Raw genomic sequence first — 6,639 nt, forward strand, 5'->3', positions numbered from 1 at the left:
TAACCATAAATTTCATTTATAACGATATATATATATATATATATATATACATATATATATATATATACATATATATATATATATACATATATATATATATATATACATATATATATATATATACATATATATATATACATATATATATATATATATATATATATATATATATATATATTTATATATATATATTCTCTGGCCTTGAAGTAATTCCAGCGTTTGGTCTCAATACCAGTTACGTAATTTAATAAATCGTGATTTGATTGTTAATCACTAAAATACATTACGGAGTATTATATTTTTCCATGTCTCATGTCTCGTCTTCTCGCCCGTAAATTAGTAGAACTAAGACTAGAATCACCTACTTTAATGTAAGCATTAAATTATCATTTACTATAACTCCAATACCATAAACCATTGAACTTCACAACAACAACAACAACAACAACAGCAACAACAACAACAACAACAACAACAACAGCAACAACAACAACAACATCAACAACAACAGCAACAGCAATAGCAACAACAACAACAGCAACAACAGCAACAGTGATATGCATATTTTATATAGTATTCTACCCCCGTCCCTTAGTACTTTTTATGTGTTAAATGAGCTCTTAGGAGCCATTTTAGTACTAATCTGTGTATTTGAGTGTGCCTTGTGTTTCAGGACTACTTAGTGAGAAATTGGTCTTTTTAGACCCGTTTCAAGATGATTTAGGCCACTACACGATCCCGAGGGGATTCGGGACGATTACTGTCGACTTACGGGAGCCTTAGATGTTCATGATTGAGCCCCGGAAGTTAGACTTGGTGTTGCGGACATATTTAGCTTTTCGCTCGGAAGATCTCCCATCGCCCACCGCGCGAGCAAGTCAAAGAAGTGTGCAGTCGCCCGGCGCCCGACGGGCAGACATCCGCCCGGTGCCCACCGGGCGCCCAGCAGAGCAGCAACAGCGAAAGATCTCCTACCGCCCGACGGGCGAGTGGCGCCCGACCGGGCGCGTGCAGATGGTTTCCAAAGTTTCTGCCTCCGCCCGCCGGGCAGACCTGCGCCCGTCGGGCGGATTTCGAGCTTCCCGCCCGTCGGGCGGAAGGCCGCCCGACCGGGCGACGACAACCATGGGGCCTTTGGGCGCGCGGTTTACCTTAGTTTTTCCGGTTTTTGTTGGGCTTTTTGGGCAAAACTATAAATATAGCCCTTAGTTAATTTAGTAAAAGATCTTATAATCTGACATTCTAGTATTAAACACTTAGTTTTATTTCCCTAAGCTTAGTTTTTCTCTCTAATTTGTTCTAAACACTTAGTTTATTTTCAATCCAAAATTCAAGCTTTCCTTTACCATTGTTCTTCAATTAGGTATTGTTCTTTATTTCAATTTTTTGGTTTGCTTTAATTATGTTTTCAATCATGCTAATTGCCTTGTTTATTGTTAATATGCTTGAGTAGTCTAATTTCTAGGGTTTGGGGATCCATGATTAATATGAAGGGATATTGAATAATTGTGATGGTTGACATTGTAATTAATTCCTATTGATTGGTTTATTTCACTATACAATTAGATTTGCGCAAGTTTAATTGTGGTAGTTATGCAATATCAAATTAAGATTCGAGAGATGCAATTTGATGTTTAGGATTGTGTCAATAGGTGGAATTAGGATTAATACGTAGCGAGAGCCCGTTAATTCTAAGTCTATGATTAGTATCGATTCGAGAGAGCATGCTAGTCTAATTAATTACTTTGTTGATTATCGCGACTGTTTATTGTCCTGGATTGTTATTTGTTGGTGAACCTACACCCTAGATTCCTTAGTATATTGATTCTTATTCGTTTAATTATCGTAGTAGTCTTAGCAAACCATCAAACCAACTCTTGTTCCCAATAGTCTAGTCTGATTGATTAATAGTAGAAAGAACACCGTTTCCCTATGGATTCGATCCTGACTTCCCTTGCTACCTAGCTAGTGGACTTAGGTTATTTGATTAGGTGATACGACTCTAGCCTGTCAAATTTTGGCGCCGTTGCCGGGGAAACGGTTTTATTTTCTGTTGTTGATTGCTTATCCTAGATTATTGTTTGTTACTACTCAAGGAACTCACGTTCCTTGAGACCGGATCTCACATTGTTTTGTAGTCTTTGTCTATGCCCAGGACCGTAGGTACTAGTAATCTTACTCCATTCGATCCTGAGCCCGAAAGAACCTTTCATAGACGAAGAACTTTCATTGCACAGTGTGGGAATTACTCTGATTCTGATCATAATATTGGCGATCTTTTTCCTTCAGATACAGATTCAGTTTCAGAGATAGAGATGGGTGACGAAACTCCACTACCGCCACCTACCCCACGGCTTACAGACTACTCTAAGCCAAGTCTGTCCGTGCTACCAAAGGCAATCATGCCTTCTATTGCAGCTGAGACCTTCAAGATTGAGCCTGCATTGATTAACATGATTGAGAGACGCCAGTACGATGGGGAACCAGGTGAAGATCCGAATCTTCACATACAGTCCTTCATCCAATATTGTTCCACCATCAAGCAAAAGGGATTGACTCCGGAGCAGACTATGAAGATACTTTTCCCATTCTCTTTGAGTGGGAAAGCTAAATTGTGGATTAATGGGTTGAATCGGGCGGCTTTGAAAATCACTAATTGGGAGTCCTTGGCTCTTGCTTTTTATGTTAAATATTTTCCACCTGAGAAAACGGCTCGTCTGAGGGGTCAAATATTAGGTATCTCACAACAAGCAGATGAGAGTTTGTTCGAGGTCTGGGAGAGATTCAAGGACTTGCAGAGAGAGTGCCCGCACCATGGTTTGGATGATTGGTTCTTGATTCAGCAGTTTTATAATGGTCTGGGCAATGAGTCCAGATATTTGTTAGATTCGGCTGCCAGTGGGAGGTTCATGCAACTTGAGGTGCCTAGAGCTATGGAGGTGATTGAGGAGATAGCCATTCACAAGGCCCAGTATGGGAATCCTAGAGGTCTATCTAATAGGGGTGGTAAGCATGATTTAAATTCTATTGAACAATTAACTGCCCAATTGACTGCTTTACACTATAAGTTTGATAATATGCAAGCAGTCAATGCTCAATCTGCCCAACCTGTTAGTGTAGCTGCTATGAGTGCCCAACCTGCTACTGTTTGTGAAAGTTGTGGAATGTCTGGTCATTATGCACAGGAATGTAGGAGCTCTGTTGAACAATGTAACGCGTTTCTATCCTACAAACAAAACAACCCATTCTCCAACTCTTACAATGAGGGCTACAAAAACAACCCTCTACTATCCTACAGGAGCAACAATATCCATAACCCTCACCATGTCCAACACCCACCACAACAACCATACCAACCCCCACATCAACAATCCTACCAACCACGGAACAACTACAACCAACAATCTAATGGACCACATGGGTTCCCTAGACAACACACATCACCTCCACCACCACAACCTCAAGCCACACAGCCTGACGCTATTCTAGTAGAGATGAGAAACATGATGCTACAAATGCAAAAATCCCTAAGTGAAAAGGATGCAAAGATCGATGCTCTTACTGCTCATAACAAGATCATTGATACCCAGTTGGCACAGATGGCTACTACTATTGCAGGGAGGCCACCAGGCCAATTTCCTTCACAACCCGAAAATAGGGAAACTGCAAATGCAATTACATCGAGGAGTGGTAGGGATTATGAGGGTCCTTCTATACCAGTTGAGGTTGATTCTGGGGTGTCTGCTAGTGGTCTGGTTAGTGAGGAAGTCCCAGAGATAGTCATGGATGGTAAGGAAGCTGAAAAGGTAGTCAATGAGAATGAGTCTACAACTCAGGTTAAGAAGGGGACAGATATTCAAGTACCACCTATTGTACTCCCCTTCCCAAACCGGCAACTCAAGAATAAGCTAGACAAGCAGTTGGAAGTGGTAAAAAATTTGCAGGTAACGGTTCCTTTTACTGAATTAATTTTACAGGTTCCTGCTTATGCTAAATTCATGAAAGATATTTTTTCCAGGAAACGTGCTTTTTGTGAGGTAGAGACTGTAGCTTTTACTGAGGAATGTAGTGCTTATTTGCAAAACAAGTCTCCACCTAAACTTAAAGACCCCGGGAGTTTTTCCATCCCATGTAACATTGGAACTGTATTTATTGATAAAGCTTTATGTTATTTAGGTGCTAGTGTGTCTGTCATGCCTTTGTCTGTCTGTACTAAACTGAATATGGGTGAGCTTAAGGTTACTAATATCACTCTACAAATGGCCGACCGTTTTGTCAAATACCCCTTAGGTGTTTTAGAGGACGTCCATGTTAGAGTAGGTAAATTCTATATACCTGTAGACTTTGTGGTACTAGACATGCAGGAGGATTCTCAAATTCCCATAATCTTAGGTAGACCCTTCATTCACACGGCGGGGGCGGTCATTGATGTTAAAAGTGGGAAATTGACTTTGTCTGTTGGGGATGATAAGGTGACTTTTAATCTGAATAGTGCCTTAAAAAGTCCCATGCTAGAGGAAGAACAATGCTATCGAATTGATGTAGTTGATTTTATTACGCGTGATAACGTCTCCCAAGTTCTCGAAAGAGATCCTTTGGAGGCAGTGCTTTGTTGTGAGTCTTCTGCAGGTGATAGCAGTTCTTGGAGTGCTGAAGTGGATGCTCTAGAGTTGGCTCTTGTTGGTGAAGGGTCCGAACCAGAGAGCACCAAATTGAAGAGGTTAGTTCGGCCGGTTTGTCCTGTTAATGAGGTAAAGAAACCCGAACTTAAGCCTCTTCCTGCTAACCTTAAATATGCATTTTTAGATGATGAACAACTTTTCCCTGTGATCTTCAGTACTGCACTTGATGCAGACCAGTTATCCCAACTTCTTATTGTGTTGAAAAAGCACAAAAGGGCCATTGCGTACAGTATTGATGATTTAAAAGGGATTAGCCCTGACTTTTGCATGCATGGGATACATCTAGATGAAAATCATAAACCATGCATCCAACCCTGGCGTCGTTTGAACCCTGTCATGCAAGATGTTGTAAAAGCTGAAGTTATGAAATTGCTTGATGAGGGGAATGTATATGCTGTGTCTGATTCTAAGTGGGTGAGTCCTGTTCAGGTAGTGCCTAAGAAAGGGGGGACAACTATGATGAGAAATGAAAAAAATGAGTTGATACCAACTAGGGTAGTCACAGGTTGGCGCATGTGCATTGATTATAGGCGTCTTAATGTTGCTACTAAAAAGGACCACTTCCCCCTTCCCTTCATTGATCAAATGTTAGAAAGGCTAGCCTGTCACAAGTTTTTTTGTTATCTGGATGGTTATTCTGGTTTCTTTCAAATTCCCATACATCCAGACGACTAGGAAAAGACCACATTCACCTGTCCCTATGGTACCTTTGCATATCGTAGGATGCCTTTTGGTCTGTGTAATGCACCCGCTACTTTCCAACGTTGCATGATGAGTATCTTTTCTGAGTTTATTGAGTCTATCATGGAAGTGTTTATGGATGATTTTAGTGTTTATGGTACTTCTTTTGATTCTTGCTTGCTAAATCTGACTAAAGTTCTGAAAAGATGTGAAGAGTGTAATTTAGTCTTAAACTGGGAAAAGTGTCATTTCATGGTTACTAAAGGGGTGGTCTTGGGACATTTGATATCTGATAAAGGCATTCAGGTGGATTGATCTAAGGTCCAAGTGATTGAACAATTGCCCCCTCTAGCTAATGTGAAGGGCGTTAGAAGTTTTCTAGGTCATGCGGGGTTTTATCGCCGCTTTATCAAGGATTTTTCTAAAATTGTTAAACAACTTACCCAGCTCCTCCTCAAGGATGCCCCGTTTGTGTTTACTGATGCTTGTCTTGAGCCCTTTGACAGGATTAAACAGGCACTGATTTCGGCTCCCATCATTCGTTCTCCCGAATGGGATCTTCCGTTCGAGATAATGTGTGATGCAAGTGATTATGAAGTTGGGGCAGTTTTGGGTCAGAGAAAGGAAAAGGTTTTGCATTCCATCTACTATGCAAGTAAGACCTTAGATGAAGCTCAAGTTAATTATGCTACTACTGAGAAGGAGCTTCTAGCCATAGTCTATGCCCTGGACAAGTTTCGCACCTATCTGATTGGGCCCAAGGTGATAGTCTATACTGACCATGCGGCTCTTAAGTATCTACTATCAAAGAAAGAAGCCAAGCCCAGGCTTATTCGATGGATACTACTGCTACAAGAGTTTGATCTGGAGATTCGCGATAAAAAAGGGGCTGAGAATGTTGTTGCAGATCACCTGTCTAGATTGAGATATGATGATGGTAAAGTGCCTACACCGATCGATGATTCATTTTCGGATGATCACTTACTTGCACTTGCCAGTCAGTCACCATGGTTCGCAGATTTTGCTAACTACATTGTAGGGGGTATTCTTCCGGCCGATCTTACATATCAACAGAAGAAGAAATTCCTACATGATGTTCGGTTCTATTTCTGGGATGACCCTTATTTGTTTCGTGAGACTGCTGAAGGGTTATACAAGCGTTGCTTTCCGGAATGGGAAGTCCAAGGTATTATCAGTAGGTGTCATTCTTCACCTTATGGTGGTCACCATGGACCGGCAAAGACTAACGCTAAGTTGTCACAATGTAGTTTTTACT

The 6,639-nt window shown here is 40.9% G+C and overlaps 1 non-coding gene across 1 annotated transcript; it reads right to left on the minus strand.

The window, feature by feature from the left end:
• Positions 1-2,714: 2,714 nt before the first annotated feature.
• On the minus strand, positions 2,715-2,821 carry LOC130466511 (small nucleolar RNA R71). Its single transcript, XR_008926734.1, has one exon. It is a non-coding gene; the product is annotated as a small nucleolar RNA R71 (small nucleolar RNA).
• Between the last annotated feature and the right edge of the window lie 3,818 nt (positions 2,822-6,639).

This window comes from Spinacia oleracea, chromosome 1, assembly GCF_020520425.1.
Source record: "Spinacia oleracea cultivar Varoflay chromosome 1, BTI_SOV_V1, whole genome shotgun sequence".
Taxonomy (NCBI): Eukaryota; Viridiplantae; Streptophyta; class Magnoliopsida; order Caryophyllales; family Amaranthaceae; genus Spinacia; species Spinacia oleracea.